This window comes from Phascolarctos cinereus, unplaced genomic scaffold (genome assembly GCF_003287225.1).
Source record: "Phascolarctos cinereus isolate Bilbo 61053 unplaced genomic scaffold, phaCin_HiC Scaffold_5;HRSCAF=322, whole genome shotgun sequence".
Lineage (NCBI taxonomy): Eukaryota > Metazoa > Chordata > Mammalia > Diprotodontia > Phascolarctidae > Phascolarctos > Phascolarctos cinereus.
In genome coordinates, this window is record NW_027555958.1 from 136,652,742 (window position 1) to 136,672,559 (window position 19,818).

Here is a 19,818-nt window from a genome sequence, read left to right on the forward strand (position 1 = left end):
AGGGATGACAATAATGGGAAGATGACAGGTGCCAAAATGGAATAGCAGAGAGGACCACCCCCAACCCCACTGTCACCAGCTTTATGGACAGGCTCTGACAGATAATACTCTGTACTCTCCAGTCCCTGACACCGAGATACTTAGGGTTTAAACTTATTCAACATAGAGTAATCAAATTAATTCTATTTAATGACCATTTTTTCTAAATTCAAAGCAGTTTCAATAAATGATTAATAAAATGTATAAACAATTCAAGTAAACAAGATCAAGAGTTAAAATGCCAGTGCAGTAGACATGTGGAAAAACACAAGTCTTCAGTCAGGTTCCAATTTTTACCTCTAGACCTGGATTGACATGTTAGAGAGGAAAAGTGATTCTGTTTAACAAGACAACCAAGCCAAAAGAGGGCAAAAATCTTCAAAGAAAAGGAGTCACACTTCCCATTCCCCTCTAACAGGGCTATCTCCAGAGTCAGTCACTCAACTCAAGTGCTATCTCCTTTAGGAAACTATTCCTGGTTTTCCCGGTTCCCACAGCTGCTAATGTCATTCCCACCACGATTATCTTCCATCTACACTGCATTTATCTTGTATGTTCTGATTTATGTAAAGTCTCTCGCATAAGACTGTAAGCTTCTTGAGGTCACGGTCTGTTTTTCCCCTTTTGTATCCACAGTGCTTAGTATAGTACCTGGAAGATCACCAAGCATTTATCAAAAACTTAGTATGTGCTAATGGCACACAATTAATGCTTTTCTATCGATTAACTGTTTGAATGATGTAGGGAGAAGGCAAAGTTGATCTTTTGGCCCATCTATGACCTCTTTGAGAAGTGAGCTCTGGACGACTGTATTTTTCCAGGTAATTGAATATTTCTTTTATTTCAAATTCACATATGCTACCCCCAAAGCACCTAAAAATTGCTAGCTTTTTTTCTTACAAATCCCATTTAGCCTAGAAATAATTTTTAGATTCCAAAACTTTGGCAAATACTTTGATACAAGCACTGGAATTTCAGTCATGCAAAACCTTTGAATGAAATTACAGCAGGGTGCAGAGGAAAATGTTCTTCCCCTTCTACTCAAAAGGGCACGTATTGTCTCTCAATCTTTGCATCTATGTGATTAAAGTTTGGAGTTTTACCAGATTTCTGGAGGAGTTTGATTTTCCACCTCATATCTATTACAATTCATGTATGAAAATAATTATCCTGAAGATTTTCTATTTGGTTTCTACCGTTTCAAAAATTACAATTTCCCCTGAAGTTTCTTTTTAGTATCATTACCAAAATACCATGCATGCTTTTTTAATCATAGAATTTTTCTTGCCTCAACCTATGTGTGTTCCTAATACATAAAAGAAAATATTTTGCCAGATATAGAACACACTTGAATGCTGTGTTTTCTGGGTTTCCAATCAACCTTGAATTTTCAGGGGGCCAAATTCATTTACCCTTGGCCAATCATGACGTACAGAGGGGGAAAAAGGATTTAAAACTTCTTTTGAAATCCTCAAAATGCCTGTTACTCACCAGATAGTTCTTACAAAAAAACTTTTGATGAGTCTAAGTGTAAATGAATCAGAAAAATTTGGATTAAATTTCCCTTTTTCCCTTTAAACCTCATGTGGTTTTTTAAATTGTGGGAAAAAATCCTTGGCAAAACTTGTCTTGGATTTTACCAAATCCAGACTGTTTGAAAATGAGTTAGATGTTCCAATATCAAACCAAGGTTGAATTTACAGGTCTGATTATGTGAACATCTTAGTAGTGTGTTATCAACTTCAGGCAGAAGAGACTATGATTGAAACCGAAGGACTTCTTTTCCTCTGTCTCAGAGGTAGGAACTCCCTGCATTCTGCTTTGGAATTCTCAGAATTTTTACAGCTATGTCCCAAACACAAAGAGTAGACAAAACAACGGTGTTAAAAGAATCTCAGTCCCATTATCTTTGAATATCTTAAGTGATCACTTGAAAGTCAATTTGTTATTCCCTTGATATGTCAGCAATCACTTTTTTACTTTCTCATTTATCTTTCCTTATTTAGATACACAATGGTAAATTTCAGTTAGAGGGAAAAATACAGGCCTTTAACAACAACAATAATAAGAGCTAATATGTCTATACTACTTAGTGCCAGGCACTGTGCTAATCAATTTATAGCTATTATCTTACTTGATTCTCACAACAACCTTGAGAAGCAGGTGCTAGTACTACCCCTCCTCATTTTACAGATGAGGAAACTGAGGCAAACAGATTTAAGTGACTTGCCCAGGTTCACAAAGCAAGTAACTATCTGAGGCTGGATTTGAACTCAGGTCTTCCTGACTCTAGGCCCAGCACTCTATCCACTGCTAAGTGCCTACTATGTACCAGAAACTGTGCACAGAGTGCACAGAGTGCACAGAGTTTTATTCACTGTACCAACTAGCTGCCACAGTAGTATATAGTAACCCAATCAGAGCTAGTTCTCAAACCTCAGTTCTACAGGAACTTGTTCACCAAAGGATAGGTTGCTAGTCCTCTGGTGTTGACTGGGTAACTCAGGATAAGTAATTTAATCTCTTAGTACCTGTAGCAACTCTAAGTTGCAGTACAGTTGTTGCTAGACATTAAGTGAGAGAATTACCTGATTATCATTGATAGTTTTCTACACCAATTAAATTGCATGCCAAGGAAACAGAAAGAGAGAGAGAGAGAGAGAGAGAGAGAGAGAGAGAGAGAGAGAGAGAGAGAGAGAGAGAGAGAGAGATACAGAGACTAAATTGTATCAACATAGTAATAATGATTAAGTACACACTATAAATACTGTGTAGTCATGATCTTTAGATAGGAATTTATGCACTTAATACAAAAAGTGTTTGCTTTCCTAATAGTGATGTGGACTTGTCTATATTACAAGAAATAACTCCTTGGAAGATAAAGAAAAAATATTCAAACTGTTGCTTACAAAAAAGATTAAACCACAACCACCTTATGATATATTTGATTTGGTTATTATTGGTTTTAGTCGGTGTTTATTGATTTTTGAAAACATTGCCTGGCTTTTACCCTATATCCTTCCCCTGTCCCTCTTTGAGAGCCATCCCTTATAATAAAAAGAAAAGAAAAAAATCAGCAAAACTATACAACAGACCAAAAGCTTCTTACATTCTATTCAATATTCTATACTTATGGACCCCAACCTCTGCAATAGAGTAGGGGAGGCTTCTTCTCATATGTATCTTTTAGATGCCAGACTTGTTCTTTAACACTTTAATGCATTCAGTTTTTCTTTCCATGCATGTGGTTGTAGTCATTGTGTATAGTGTTTTCTCATCTCTTCTTATTTCATTTTGCAGTAGTTCATGTAAATCTTTCCATGCTTCTCTATTCACAGTTTCTTACCTACCATGATATTCCATTATAGTCATGTATCATAATTTATTTAGCCATTTCCCAGTTGATGGGAATCTACTTTATTTCTAGTTCTTTGCCAACAAAAAAAAATGCTGCTATAAACATATTGGGATATATACGGGAACTTTCTTTTCATAATTTATATCCATGAGGAATATGCCCAGCAGTGGACTGTCAAAGCTAATAGAATGGACATTTTCATCTCTTTTTCACATAATTCCAACTACTTTCCAGGATGGTTGTATTAACACACACACACACACACACACACACACACACACACACACACACATATATATATATATGTTATGTATATATATATATATGTTATGTATATATATATATATGTTATGTATGTATATATATATATATATATATATATATATATATATATATATATATATATCCATGAAGAATACAATAGTGTCTTTCCTTCTACACCTCCTCCAGAATGGAATATTCTTGTTAACTATTATTGTTAACTTTTATTTTTTTTGGCAATTGGGGTTAAGTGACTTGGTCACACAGCTAATGTCAAGTGTTTGGTCTCAGGTCCTCCTGACTTCAGGGCTGGTGCTCTATCCACTGCACCATCTAGCTGTCCCTATTGAAACATTGAGGAGGGATTGGACTTCTGTTTGGCTCCAGAAGGCACACTAGAATGAGTCAAAATTGCAAAAAGGAAAAATTTGATTTGCTCTAAGGAAAAGCATCCTAAGAATTCAGAATTGTCCCAGATATAGTTAGTTGCTTTGTGACAAAGTGAGATCCTGTTCTTTGGAGCAAAGAATGGGTGACCAGTGGTCACAAATGTTGTAGAGGGGATTCCTGCTCTTGTGTGGCTAGAAACATTTGGCCTTGGAGGTCCTTTTCATCTCAGAATTTTTTAATTCATTCTGTGATCATGTCTATGCAAATAAGGTGAAGGCCACTCAACCCCAAGGACATTTGGAGCTTTTCAGAAAGGAAATAGAGGGAGTTTTGTTTTGCTTTGCTTTTTTGGGGGGGAGGGGGTGACAGGCAAGAATAATAACAGCTAACATTTATATAGCACTCTAAAGCTTGCAAAATGCTTTATAAATATATCATTTTATCCTCACAACAACTCATTGGAGGTGTTTTAATTATGCTTTGTAATTTTACAAAAGAGGAAACTGAGGCAGACAGAGTTTAAGGCACTTGCCTAGGGTCACACAGCTAGTAATCCTGAAATTAAACTCGTCTTCCTGACTCTAGGTCCAACTCTGTCTCCATTGTGCCACCAGCTGTCAGTGAGGTCAATATGTCACCAGGCTGTGTATGAGGAACCATGTGGTAGTATGGAGTCAATGAAGGGTAATAAAATTCAGGTTAGAGAGATCTGAATAGGAGAAGCTACAGATGAAGAATCAGAACAGAAATAGAGGGCAGGACTGGTGGTGAAGCTGGGGTTAAAAGAGATGCTGCTCTCCACTGCTTCTAGAGAGTGAGCCACATGAATCTCTCATATGGCAGAGAAAGCTCCTTTGCTTTCCATAGTATAGCCACATTTATAATGGAAATGCTTCCTCATAAATTTGTTTCATTTGCTTCATGGCATAAAGGTTCTCCTAGAGTCTTAAAGACTTGCACTGCAATCCAAGCTCTGTAAAGACTTCCATTATGGATGATATGATGGTCTAGAATTCTGCTGTCAGAGGAACAGCTAAAGTGAGGAGAGGCTCATCGTCACTGTGGTATGGTGGAAAGAGGGAAAGAATACTAATTCTAAAATCAAGGGGTTTAGGTCAAATCCTGTCTCTGATGCTTCATTAATCTCCTCCCAGTCCTTTTCCTTGCTTTTAGACTTCAAAACCTTTCTCTGGCAAAGTGTTTCATCCTAGAACATCCCTCTGCTCTTATGGACCCCTTACCCCGGGACAATCAACCACTCCTGCAACATCCTTAACTTGGAATGTTTCCCTATAAAGCCCATGCCCTTCTCCCATTGGTGAATTCTTCCAGATTTTACACAGGGGCCTAGGCTGGTTTTCACTCTCTTCACAGCTCTGTTTCTATCTTTCAGATTTCAAAATCGTGCTCCATTCAGCTACATCCTTCTCTTCAGCTCTCTCTGGACTTAATAAGGACACCTGACTTGTTTTAGCCCTACTGCAGCTCAAAGCTCCCAATTCAGGAGATCTATCAGCCTCAGACTCTTCTAGTATCCAGGATTACTGCTGTGCACCATCATATCCAGCTACTACTCCAATTCTTGAAAATATCTTTTAAGTTACAAAGTGCATTGTGGATGAAATGTGTACTCTAATGAAAATGTGTATCCCTAAAGTATTGAAGAAATAAGTTTCAGGTATGTTTATATGAAATCTATCAGCTCCCTTTCCCCATGCCCACCTCTATCCCAAATGAGTTAAAATCCACTATAATTACATATAAATATGTGCATACACACATACATATGTATGTATATATATATATACATATATATATATATATATATTATATACACCCATAAAGAGAAATGTATTTTTGAACAGCTAAATATATATTTAAATAAGCTATTAATAAAATATGGATACATAGTAACTTTTTTTAGATTTTAGAAACACTGCACGTAAACAGCATTAGTTTTAAAAAATTATACCATTTTCAGTTTCCTTTGTTTCTTTTGTTTGTTGTTCTTTATTTATGATCAGATTATAGAGGGTTGGAGAGAGTTTATTTAATTTGTTAGTATTATATAGCACCTTTCATACTTGCATGCCCAAGTAGATGCTCAGCTATTTTAGATTAATGATAACTTCACAAACTTCAGGAATAAAGATCATCTTTACAAGGCAAGAGAGAAATGGAAATGACTGTATCTAATTTATTATCCTGAATAATTAATGTGTTAAGGTACTTTTAGTTTGAGTCAAATACCTAAATATTTTTAATTATTGGTTAGGAATTCTTCAGAAAATATTTCACAAGCAAGAATTAAATTAGATGTGTGGCATTGAATAATTGATGAAATTTGCTTTATAAATTATGAATAGAACACAATACCTTTGGATAAAAAAGTTAGGGGAAAATCTCTTTTTTGATTTCCTAGGTTACAATTGCATTTTTATAACTGAAGTATCAGGCTAAAGTGAGGAGACTCCATAAGCCTCACGTGAAAAGTGGGTCATCTTATTCTATAGTCATACTTCGCCTGTGTTCCATATGCAGTAGAGAAGATTAAAGAAGGGAGGACTAGGGATAGCCATGATGATGATAAAGCAGCAATGTGTAGTGGAAAAAATGATGTTTCTGGGGTCAATAGACTTAGGTTTGAGCCCTGCTTCTGACATGTGATCATGGATAAGTCATTTAATGTCTTTAAGCTTTAAGTTCCTCATCTGCAAAATTTATCAAATGAGAAAATATATGCAAAATGCTTTGCAAACCCTAAAGTCCTATGTTAATATTAGTTATTAGTATTAAAGAGAGGCAGTGTACATAGCAGATAGAGAGGTCACCCATGAACTAGGAAAACGGGTTCAAGTTTTGCCTCTGACATGTACTGGTTGTGTTATTCTGAAAGAGTTACTTAAACTCTCAGTGATTTATGCAACTTTTTAAGATTATAAGTTACAGAGAAGGGACAGAACTGAGTTGATAGGAAAGTTCCTCACAAGGGAGTCCCCTATACCAGTGAAATCACAGGTCCAATGATTATCCCTATTATAATAAAAATGTAAATAATATTCCCTTCTTCACAGTGTTACAATGATTAAATGAGTGTCTTTTCTTCATAATCTCTAGGACATTCTGAGGAGGTAGTGGTGACATGCGTGAAGGCAGTTTTGTTTGAATAGATAAGAATATTTTCCTTGGGGAGGTTGGGAAAGAGAGGACAACCTCTACTCAGGAAAGTCTTTTGAAGAGTCTGGGAAAGCATTCTGAAAATAGAATGGATTGAGCATAATTTTAAGATATGGATTAAACTATTATCCAGCTCTATTGATAAACACTGGGTGAAATGTCTTCCTCAACAGTCCTTCAAGAAAGAAAGAAAAGAAGGAAAGAAGCAAGAAAAGAAGGAAGAAATATAAGAAGGAAGAAAAGTAGGAGGCATGAAGAAAGAAAAGAAGAAGAAAAAGGAAGGTAAGAAGGAAGAAAATAAAGAAGGAAGGATAAAACAAAGGAAGATAAGAAGGAAGGAAGGATAGAAGAAAGGATGATAGGAAGAATGGAGGGAAAGAAAGAAGAAAGGAGTAAAGGAAGGAAGGAAGGAGGGAAGGAAGAGATGAAGAAGAAAAGAAGGAAGCTAGGAGGGAAGGAAGGAAGGGGAAAAAAAGATGGAAAGAAGAAAGATGGGATGATGTTAACAATTTCTTTCCATTCAGGCCTTATTTTAATTTTCTCCCTATGGATTCTGGCTTATTTTTGAAAGCTTAGGCACCATGAGAATTTAATTCAAGGACTTCATGGGTTTCATATCTGCTACTATTTTTAAAGGATAAATTAACATAGAGTTATAGAGAATTTATCATCAGCTTTTGAGGGAAAAGAGAACTGGTATAATTTCTTCTGTTACTAAAATGTAGGTTTTTGAAATATTTATGATAGGCAATTACCAAGATAAGCTTCAGATTAGTTATATGATTTAAATAACCTGTTACTGATAGTGATTGAATAAAATCCAACATGTACCTCCTCCTAATTCATTTTACTTTGAAAATCCTGAGATTTTGTGTGAAATTATATATACTTGGACTATTGTCCTGTATAATCAAAATGTTATTTTGTCATGTAGGACTGCCAAGTAGCATTAAATATATTATATATGTTCATGAAATAGCAGAAGGAATCTTTGGGCTTAGAATCAATTGGCACAGGTTCAATTCCTGGCTCTAATACTTAAAAATTGTGTGACATAGTCAAGTCACTTAACCTTTCTTAGCCTCAGTTTCATCAACTGTAAAATGAGAATACTAATAAGTATATGACCTTCCTCACAAGCTTTTTCTAATTACAGGAAATATCCTCTGAAAACCTTAATATGCTACCAAAGGTGAGTTATTATTATGTTATTATTAGAATATAAGCTCTCATTTCCCCTTTTCAAAAACACATTTCATCCATGATAACTATTATAATTATGCAATTCTTTTTCATGATCTCATATAGGAGTGCCACAGGGAATCCATCCATCATATCTTCTAGATTCTTTTCTGACATTATAAGGGTATAAGTGGAGCCCTAAGGCTGTCCCTCTGTTATGTCTTGTTCTTACCAGGTGATCAACCCATCATTTTGGAATCATTAATTTCCCAGATAATATAATTTACTCCAGTTTTTCTTAGTTGTTACATGTTTCACCCCATTTACACTCACCATGAACCTCCACATTGCCTTCTGTGTGGTATTCATTTTTAATTCTTCAGAGATTGTAATATTCTTTGATTCACATCCATAGACAATACTAGCAGAATATTTGTATATTACCTTAGTTTCTGAGTGGAGTTTGGAGTTATTATCATCATAATTGTTATTATGATTAATTCCAGTTCCAGTTGGAGTTCTTTACAGAGGCATCTTGATTTGGGGTAATGACTCTGAATCTTGATTTTTTTCATTGCATCAATAAAACACATAGCTGCTGTTGAGCCAGACAGAGCTTGATGCTCATCCTTCTCCTCACTAAGGGACCCTTTTCAGTTCTGGATCCATGTACAAAGACTGGGCTCAATCCTGGGAAAGATGGCCTCTAAACAAAGGGATAAGACATTTTTTATTGAATTGTCTAACTCTCTACACTCTACCCCAGAGCCCCAGAAGGAATTACTTAAAGCTTAGGTTTGGGTTATGTCTAGGAAGTTGCCAAAGGGTGGGGATTGGGGGATAGAATCAAGTATAGAAAAGCTATGTATTTCTTCAACACGAAAAATTGCTAAAGAACTAAGTGCTCTCTGACTGAAACCAACAAACAACCTTAAACAAGAATCTGAAACTAACGACTGCTGTTATAATCTTCTGGAAGTTGATACTTAAAACATTAGAGCACTTTTTGAGACTGCTGAACCAGATTTTCACTTTCACCTTGCCTCTGTACCATCCAGACATTTTCTTTCAAGTTTCAGTCTTTTAGCAAGCCAGTCCAAGGATTATGCTCCTCCTTATGCTAGTTGTCAGCTCCAAAAACTGAGATGCTGAGGCCTCCTTCCATGGTGCTTGCAGTACTGACTGAAGGCCCTGGAGCTCCCAGCCTCTTCAACTCAGAAGGTTACTTACATGTTTGAAAACAGAGTTTTTGCCTGGAGATGCTGAGGCCTCCTTCCATGGTGCTTGCAGTACTGACTGAAGGCCCTGGAGCTCCCAGCCTCTTCAACTCAGAAGGTTACTTACATGTTTGAAAACAGAGTTTTTGCCTGGTCATCCCTACTTAGAAAAGAAAATACAAATCAAAAGACAGAGCTAGGATTTTGAGATCCAATCTTAAGCTCCTCTAGTCCGATACATATACTATCTGCGAAATGCAAACAGCTCTGCCATTTCACCATTTCTGCCAGGATTGTGGAAAGAGCACCTGAGTCTTACAGAAAATCCAGGGAGGGAAAACTACCTGACACACATTTTCCAAAAATGAGTGAGAGAGAGAGAGAGAGAGAGAGAGAGAGAGAGAGAGAGAGAGAGTGAGATTATGAAATTTTTCTCCTGTATTTAGTAGGTAGATTTTCTTGGCTCAGCAGTCAATACTCTCTGATGTAATCCCCCCAAAAATCACTGTTGGGGGGTACTAGGAGTAGGCCAGGCTTACTGCATCATTCTAAGGCAATAAACCCTTCAGTGGATAGGTACATAATCACCTGGAAATGGCCACTATACTGACTCAGGTGATCCTTGGAGTGCCCTAGAACCAGAATAAAGCAGGGAACCTATTATTTATAGCCTATTACATCATGATACAGAAAGAGCCGTCTGTGAAGTATTGTGGAAAGCCTCTTAAACCAAAAGCTTTCTTTTCCATTTGTTATATTTTTAGCTCTTACAGGGCAAGGACTGTGCAAGTTTTCATGTTTACATCCTTCCTAGAAGAATGACTTCCACATAGTAAGTGCTTTAAAAATGTTTGTTTAATTAGATTTTATCTAATGAAATATTCATTATTCAGAACCTTGAGCCAACTTTATGGGGCATGGAAAACATAAGAACAGCATTCTGAATAGATAAGTTTAAGTTTCCATACAATAATTTTTTTTTAAAATCCAAAAGAGGTTACAGATTGGCAATATTACCTTCCATATCACTTGTTACCCTATTCCTGTGTTCTTGGTTTAATCAGCCTTTTTAAATATGATCAATCACACTATCTGTATTTTCCAGTTTTAGAGATTTTAGAATAATAAGGCTGTTTCAAAAATTTAAGATTACAATGAATTCAAGTATGGTGGAGCTAAAAGAGAATTAGATATGGAACCAGAATATTTGGATTCCAATTTTGGTCTTATTACTTACTAGTGGTGTGACTTTATTCAAGTCATTTAACTTCTCTGTGTCTCATTGAATTATTGGTTTCCTGTCATATTGATGAAGCTAATAATGATGAGAAAATTCTTGAACAGGAAGTAGAGATTCTAAAAGATAAAAGATGAGAAGTATATTCCAGGTGAAAGTCAATATAAAGGGCTGAAGGCAGAAGATAGCTATCATTTATGGATCACTGAAGGTAGGCCTGTTTAACTAGAACAAGGAAGCTGTAAGGAAATATAATATATTATTCTGGAAAAATCAAAATTCAAATAGAAAATAGATGAATTTATAGTTTATCTTCACAATAATAGGAAGGCACAGAAACTCTTGAATAAGGGACTTTACTAGTTGTATATGTGCTTTAGGAGTATCATTTTGGCCACTGTGTGGAGGATGAATTAGAATCTGAGATATTGAAGACAGGAAGATTAATTAGGAGGCTATTGCTGTGGTACGGGTAAGAGGTGATGCTTGACTAAAATTGAGTGAGTGAAGAGAAAGAATCAACAAGATTTGATAACTGATTGGGTATGGGAAGGGGACCATGAATAAGAATAAAGGGAAAACAATGACTGAAATTGTGAATCTGGATAACTGGACATGATGGTACCCTACAGAGAAATACAGCATTAGAGAGATGTGTATGGGGCAAAAAGATTGTGAGTTCCATTTTTGATACATTAAGTTTAAGATGCCTATAGAATGTCTAACTGGAGATGTTTCATACATAGTTGGTGATTTGGGTCTGAGCCTCAGGAAAGAAATTCTGTGTGGCATTTATGGTCCTTCACAATCTGGCTCCATCCTTTTCCTAAATGATTACACAATACTCCTCTTCATGTACGCTATGTTCCAGCCACACTGGCCTGTTGACTCTTCCCCTGCATGATGTTTCCTCATCTTTAGTTACTTATTTCTCACAATGTTCCCTGAATGTCACCCCCCCCCCCCCGATTCAGTGGGTAGGGAGCTTAGATAATTGGTCGGTTTGGCCAGCTCCACACATTGAGTCAAGGGTGGTATTAGAACTCAGGGATTTCTTGGCTCCAGAGTCTGCCTCAGACCACATTATCTCCCAAATAAATTAATGAAAACAAAGAAAACTTATTTTCTTAAAGGCCTGACTGAAACCAATAAAAGTAATGAAATTCCAATTATATACTGCAGATAATGGAGGACATATGTCATATAATACATAACACCTCTTTTAAAAGACATTATCCACAATTTGAATGACACTCCTTGCTCAGCACTGCCATGTTTTGCTTGTCTAAAATCATAATCTGCATATATTGTTTTTTACCTAGTCTCTAATATCAGCCAGTAAGTGTCTGAGACTGGATTTGAACACAGGAAGATGAATCTTCCTGACTTCAGATCTGGCACTCTATCCGCTGTGCCACCTAGCTGCCCCTAAGAGGGTGGTATATAGTAGACCTTTTAGTCTTTAAATTTTCTGTTAAAAACGTATGACTCATATTGATCCTCATATCTCCCCACACATTTTTCCACTGAAGGAAAAATTCTTACAAGATGCCACGCTTCAGTAGTTCACATTAACAGAACCCTGGCCCTTCAGTGGAAAAGGAACTTGTGGCAAAAGCCAAGATTTTTAGGGTTATCCTCTATTGGTAAAGGCAACTACCTTTAAAAAATTCATCCACGAATTCTGACAGTCCTGGATCCTGTCAGTTCATGTAGAAATACTTCTAGCTTTTCATTGTTTTAATCTTTATTTAGCACTCAAAGACAGAACTGCCCCTCTTAGCCTCAGTCACCATAGAAATCCTTGCAGTAAAAAAGGAAAGTCTTTCTTTTTTTAAGAAGGGACAATGACAGGCTCTTCTAACATTATAATCATCATAATAATCTTCATTATCATCATTTTCATTCATATAGATACCTACAGGAAATCTAGTTTGATGTATCCAGAAAGCAGGTTTTTTTTCTTTTTGGTGAGGCAATCTGGGTTAAGTGACTTGCCCAGAGTCACAAAGCTAGTTAAGTGTCAAGTGTCTGAGGTTGGATTTGAACTTAGGTCCTCCTGACTCCAAGACTGGAGCTCTACCCACTGCTCCACCTAGCTGCCCCCAAAAAGCAGTTCTTGATGAAGAACTGGAGCTTAGCAGAGAGATTTGGATTTGATATATAGAATGAGGATGATTATTTGACCCATGGGAGATCTTGAGATCACATGAAAAGAGGAGGGCCCAGGGCAGGGGCTGAGACTATATCTATGGTTACTGGGACAGACATGATTTAAAATCAGTGAAGAAGAATGAGAAGGAATTGAATGGGCAGGAGAATAACCATGAGAGAGCAGTGACACAAAATCTTAGAGAAGGGAGAGTGTCTAGGAAAGGGTAGTCAATGTTATCCAGTTTCAAAGAGGTCAAGAAGGATATGGATTGAGAAAAGACCATTAAATTTATCAAAGAAATAATAATTGGTAACTTTGGGAAAAGTAATTTCAGTTGAGTAATGAGTTTGAAGACATTGCAGAATGCTTATGAGAGAGTGAGAGAAAATGAATTGGAGGTCTTTAATATAGGGAAGCTAGGTGATGGAGTGGATAGAGTGACAGGCCTGGAGTCAGGAAAACCTGAGTTCAAATCCAGGCTCAAACACTTACCAGCTGTATGGCCTTGGGCAAGTCACTTAACCTTGTTTGCTTCAGTTTCCTTATCTGCAAAATGAGATGTAGAAGGAAAAGGCAAACCACTTCAGTGTCTTTGCTAAGAAAACCCCAGGTGAAGTCATGAAGAATCAGACATGATTAAAAAAGACTGAACATAGACCTATATACACATATAGATATACATCTCATAGATAATGAGATAGAGAGACATAGAGATAGTCTATCTCTATATGTCTTCATATTTCTTGGGCATATGAGGAAGAGGAAAATGCCTCCCCTCCTTGGTTTTAGAAGTCTCTTCTCAGCTAGAGGGCAATATACACACTTAGTTGCCAGTAGCTTTCATGGATACCACCTGAAAAGTGTTTAATTAGCTTTCTGGAAACACCACCTATATGCAATCCCCATATATGCTCCAGGTACCACCTGGACACAATGCAATGTGTGGTGTGTGTGTGTGGGAGAGGGAGATTGCAATTCTGGGAAATGATATTACTTCTGCACAAAAAGTGTATTTCTACCCTTGCCCTAAATACCATTTTTAGGCCATTGTGACAAATTAAATTGGATGCTCTGCACCTGGTACTACAGGAATTGCTTGGGTGGTAGTTTTGCCTATGATCAACATGTGTGTGTACATATATTCATGTGTATTGCTGTGAGTGTGTGAAATCAAGACTGATTGGTCTTGAAAAAGCCAGGGCTATCTAATTCCAGAGAAAGAATTAATGGAGTCTGAATGTACATGAATTTTTCTTGGTTATTATTTTTTTGTCTGTGTTTTCTTTTACAACATGACTAATATAGAAATATGTTTTGCATGATTGCACATTCATGACCTATATCAAATTGCTTACTGTCACAGGGAGGTGGGGGGGAGGGAGGGAAGGAGAGAGAGAATTTTGAACTCAAAATTTTTAAAAAGTCAATGTTAAAAATTCTTTTTACATGTAATTGGGAAAAATAAAATATTTTTCAATAAAAATAATACAGACAGAGAGAAAGAACCAGGAGACCTGGGTTTAACTCTGAGTGTGTTTTACTGACTGCATGACTATGAATAAGTCACTTCTTCTGTATGGACCTCATTTTCCTTATCTGTAAAATGAGGAGCAAAAACTAAATCATCTCTAAGATCTTCTCCACCATCTTAAGTCTTTGACTCTATATTTAAGCATAGAAGTGGCTGATAAAATTTAACTCATTTTCTTATTTGCTAAATCTAAGGACACCTGAGCTCACCCAGTTCATCTCATACTTTCCTACATGCCAGTTGAGAATTAAAAACAAAACACTCTATATAACACAATTTTCTTTCCTATTTTTCTTTGTATAGGGAAATGTTTGTTGATGATTAATTATTAAGTTCATAATTTTAAAAAAAAAGTGAAAAAAGAATATTTATTTCTACACTACTATCCCTCATTTTGATTCACAATATTTGGCTCATTTTAAAGGAGTGGTATTTATGATAGTTCAACCATCTAATTTCTGTGAAGAATAAAAGACAAAATCAACTCCTTCTCCTGTCCCTTCTCCTCCCCACATTTATGTGCACAGCATGGTAGTTCTTTTGCTTTGTTTTTGCCTAGCAGTATTTTGCTGTTGTGACAAAATGAAAGGGGGAAAGGTATGGTACTATGTCAATCCCAAATAGCAGTACTGAGAATATAAAGCAGATGTAATTAAAAACATAGTGGCTCAGGAGACCAAACATCCTGTAAGAGAACAAATGAATTTTAATATATCAATTGGGCAAACAGATGAATCTAAAATTTCTCTGAGGAGAGTGGTAAAGAAAGCAACCATCTGGGAGATTTCATTTCTGTAAAAACAGCAACAGAATGCTACAGAGACAATTTCCCCTGATTGTAAACATAATCACATCTGCTCAGAGAGCACCATGGATTTAAGATTGACCACTTAATCACTGCCTAAGGCATCCCCTGTTCAGGTAAAATAGTAGCATTTTGATTTGGACACAAATTCAGAAAACCAGTAATGATTTTTTGAAAAACAGGTGCATGAGTTCAGTTGTGTAAAAAACTCCCTTTTACCAAAGTAGAGGTTTGGTAACTTCTCTGGGTCACAGAGCCAGTATGGGTCAGAGGCAGTTCCTGACTCCAAGATCAGTTCTTTACTCATCATACCCAAAAAATATTGAGACTTAAACTTCCAAGTCTAACATAAATAAGGTGAAAAATATGAAACTAGATAAAGGTCATAAATAAGAAAGAGAATTCCCTTTTACTTCTAATTTATTATTTGACCTGAACCCCCTCCTATCTATGCATATCTCTGGGAATGGCAAGAGGACCAATCATCTCCTATTGTCTTGACCATCAGGAAAAACAAAAAAAACAGAAAAATAATCTCTTTCCACTTTACTGATGATTTTATCTGCATTCAACTCCCAATTAAATCCAGTCTGTCCTTCAGAGTTCTAATAATAGCTAATATTTATATAGCAATTTAAAGTTCACAAAGGACTTCACACATAATCTTATTTTATCCTCACAATAACCCTATGAAATAATTCTCACTTTACAGATGTGGAAACTGAGCCTTAAGTTAAGTGACTTGGCTGGGGTCACACAACTAGTAAGTATCTGAGATGGGATTTGAATTCCTGTCTTCCTGAATCCAAATCCAGCATTCTATCTGCTAACCCACTTATTTATTCTTTCTTCCTATTTGTTCGGAGAAGACAGGGAGGGATTATCTATTTTAAGAAAACAAAATCTAAGCTTAATTATTTAGAAGAAATTGGGCTATTTCAAAGGAAAAATATCTTGATTTTGTAAGAGGACTGCACTAAGGGGGGAAAATGAATAGATAAAATGAAATAGCAGGGAGTGGAAAGAACATCAAGCATAATCAGTGGTGCTAGAGAATGGCAAAATAGATGACAGCTTAGTTATGGGATATGTATGTGATGGGATACTAATGTGCTATAAGGAATGATGGTGGGTATGGTCTCAGGGAAACCAAAGACTTGTATAAACTGGTGCAAAGTGAAATGAGTTGAAGGAGGACAATAATTTATATTACAGTGGCAATTTTGTAAAGATAAACAATTTTGAATGACTTAGGAACTTCGATCAACCCAATGACCAGCCAACCACAATTCCAAAGGATTCACAATGAAACATGTACCTAATTCCTGTAAGAGAAGTAATGGACTCAAAAAAGAATCTTGTTTTTCTTGCTTTCTCAAGTAGGAGGGAGGAGGAGGTGGGAGAGAGAAAATTTGGTTCTGAAAATATAATGAAAACAATTTTAAAAGAGGGAGTGCTTAATAGTGGCATTTCAGTATTGAACATTGTGGGGACTTTATAGAGCATATAGAAGTAAAGTCCTAGAGGCAATGGTTTTCTAAGAATGACAAATAGAAAACCAAGGCATAGACAGACACATAAAAACAAACAAACAAACAAAAAACTGTTTTAGCATCTTCACCAGCACATATGTGTGCATGTGGATATGCAAAATTAAAAGCAGTCCTTCCCCTCAAGGAATTTATAATCTAGCTTCCACTTTCTGCTATGCCTACCTTATCTCTAGTCTCAGGTGAGAAGAGAAGCAAAATCTTTCTCTGACCACTTGCCTTCCATCTCCTGTTGTGCATATCCCCTGGGGATGACTGCTAGAGGCCAGTGAAGTGACTTCCATCTGTGCCAGCACAAGGCAATATCTACCTCCTGATGCTAGCCTGATCTCCCAACCAAGTTGTGGAAAACCTCTAGTACAAAGAGGAGCAAATTTCACCTTGACCTCAGGCATGCTATCTTCTTTTATGCCTGTCCCTTGAGGGAAAAGGAAGGGGAAAGTTGGTGGAGGGAGAGATTTCTATCACCACCTGTGCAGATTCAACTTCCCCACCTTCTGATGTACTGATTTCTGCCTAGTCTCCTCTCCTCTCCTCCCTCCTCTCTCCTCCTCTTCTTTCCGTTGTTTTCACTTTTCACCATAGCAACTCATGAAATGAGTTGGGATTCTTTATTGGTGGGAAGTATACCTTGTTTTTGAGGTCAAGGATGAATCAATGTATCATCTAGGTATGTATGTATGCATGCATGTGTATATGTATATATGCATATATACACACACACACATAAAATCTTTTTCTTTAAGGGCATTATAAACTCGAGTTGTGAGAAGAGAGACCATGGTTTTTTATTTCTTGTTTATTTCCTAGAGCGTCTAGAGCAATGATGCTCACATTGTACTTGCTAAATAAGCACATTTTGCCTCATTATGGGATGACTGACTTTGATAAACTTGGCTCTTCACAGCAATGCAAGAATCTAAGACAACTTCAAAAGACTCATGATGGAAACTGCTATCCACACCCAGAGAAAGAAATATGGGGTCTGAATGCAGATGGAAGCATGCTATTTGCTCTCCTTTTGTTGTTTTGTTTTGTTGCTTCATTCTTGTGGTTCCTTCCATTAGTTCTAATTGTTCTTTACATCTTGACTAATGGGAAAATATGCTTAACCTGAATGTATATATAGAACCTATATCAGATTGTATTCCATCTTTGGTGGGGGAAGAAGTGGGAGAGGGAGAAAATTTAAAACTAAGAATCTTATGAAAGTGAATGTTGAAAACTAAAAATAAATTAAAAAAATAAAAATAAAATACATTTTGATCAACTAATTAGACTCTTTGGTTGTCTCAAATATCCAGAACCCAGGGTTGAGGATATACTAGGTCATAAATACATATTTGCTGAATTAAATGAGGAAAAGAAAGAGGAGCTGCATGATGCAATAGAAGGAATGCTGGGTTTAGAATTAGAAGACCTAGGTTTGAATGTAGGCTCTACATATGTGATCTTAAGTCACTTAACCTCTATAGGCCTAACCTTCCTAAAGTCTTTTATAGCTCTTGATTAATGATCTCTAGAACTTACTAGTGACAAAAAAGCAATATGAAACTGGGGTCAGCATTTAAGATAGAAGTTTCTATCCAGGCAGTGATAATCCTGGCACTGTGAAAGATTCAGGAGAGAGACAACAAGGAATTGTATAGCTTTGACTTTGGTCTAACTTTTCTCTTCTTCCCATAAACAAAGAAGAATATGGTGTCAAGAGATAAGGATAATAAAAATAATTCAAGCAAAGTTATTTTGAAGGCCAATTGGAGACAAATAGAAACAATTAACTATGTTAAGCCATTACATAAATTGAACATTACATTTTAGAAAACCTATTATTGCTGTAATAGTAGTTTATCTTTTGTATTGGGGCAAAGGGGACTTTTTTTAAAAAACTCAGAGTAATTCCTTTCCCCTAAAATCAATATTCAGTTCAACTGCAGTTTAATGTGATAAAATGAGGCTTGAAAATTATTTCTGAGTAAAAACCACCATTCCATCAAAGGTCATTGCACAGCAGATGCCATTTTCACCCCCTCATCAATCCCATTTGATTGGTTTGGGGAAATTTGACATCTTTTTCAGTTGTTGTACATGGAAATGCATATATATGCTCTCCTCTTCTTGGCTTTTTTTTCTACCATTCATATGTGAACCTGACAGAAAGTGTATGAAAGTAATCACCACTTTGCTAAGCAACAAGGAAAAATGGTGGGGGAGTATAATATAAATAACCTCTGATAAATTGATGTAGGAAAGAGCAGATGACAAGTACTGAAATATAATCTACTCAGTTGTTCACTTTATCCACGGAGAGCTCTAGTATTTTTATGACCTTAGTTTATGATTCTCTAATGTCAGAGTGACTGGTCCCATCTTTCATTGGTCTGAGTTATCGTATTATTTACAACTTAATAAACAGTATTGATTTCTTTAGATTCTTATCTATGCTCATCATTGACATAGCACAACATCATTGCTACACAAAAGTAAAGCAATGTTAACAAGCATTAGAGAGAATATAGAACAAGAAAAGGAGTTCATAAGCAACCAAAAAAGCCCTGTTTTTCACTACAAATGTATAAAATATACATAAAAGCCCTTCAAGAACTTTTTTTTTTAAAGAGCCTAGAGACTTGAATGAAAAGGGCAGACCACACTATGTGAATTACTCTACAGCAGATCTACATATGGTATGTGTTGTCTGTCTTCCTATACATTTATATTTTTTATTTAGGGAGCTCAGGGGAGTTAAGCCAGAGAAAAGATAGAGACAATACAAGCTGTAATGATATGAATATCTTAAAATAGAGTAGACATAAAAGGGCCACATTTGTAAATTTGTAAATTATAAATATTAAAAATATTTGACTGGGCTAGAAAATTTTGCACTTCCCCCATTTTCATCAACTTCTCCTTGGA

The 19,818-nt window shown here is 36.2% G+C and overlaps 1 long non-coding RNA gene across 1 annotated transcript; it reads left to right on the forward strand.

Annotated features, from left to right (window-relative positions):
* Nucleotides 1-781: 781 nt before the first annotated feature.
* Nucleotides 782-18,099, forward strand: LOC110208853 (uncharacterized). The gene is made up of 6 exons (XR_002324675.2): nucleotides 782-860; nucleotides 5,442-5,726; nucleotides 7,399-7,507; nucleotides 8,382-8,417; nucleotides 10,389-10,456; nucleotides 17,810-18,099. It is a non-coding gene; the product is annotated as an uncharacterized LOC110208853 (long non-coding RNA).
* The last annotated feature ends 1,719 nt before the right edge of the window (nucleotides 18,100-19,818 follow it).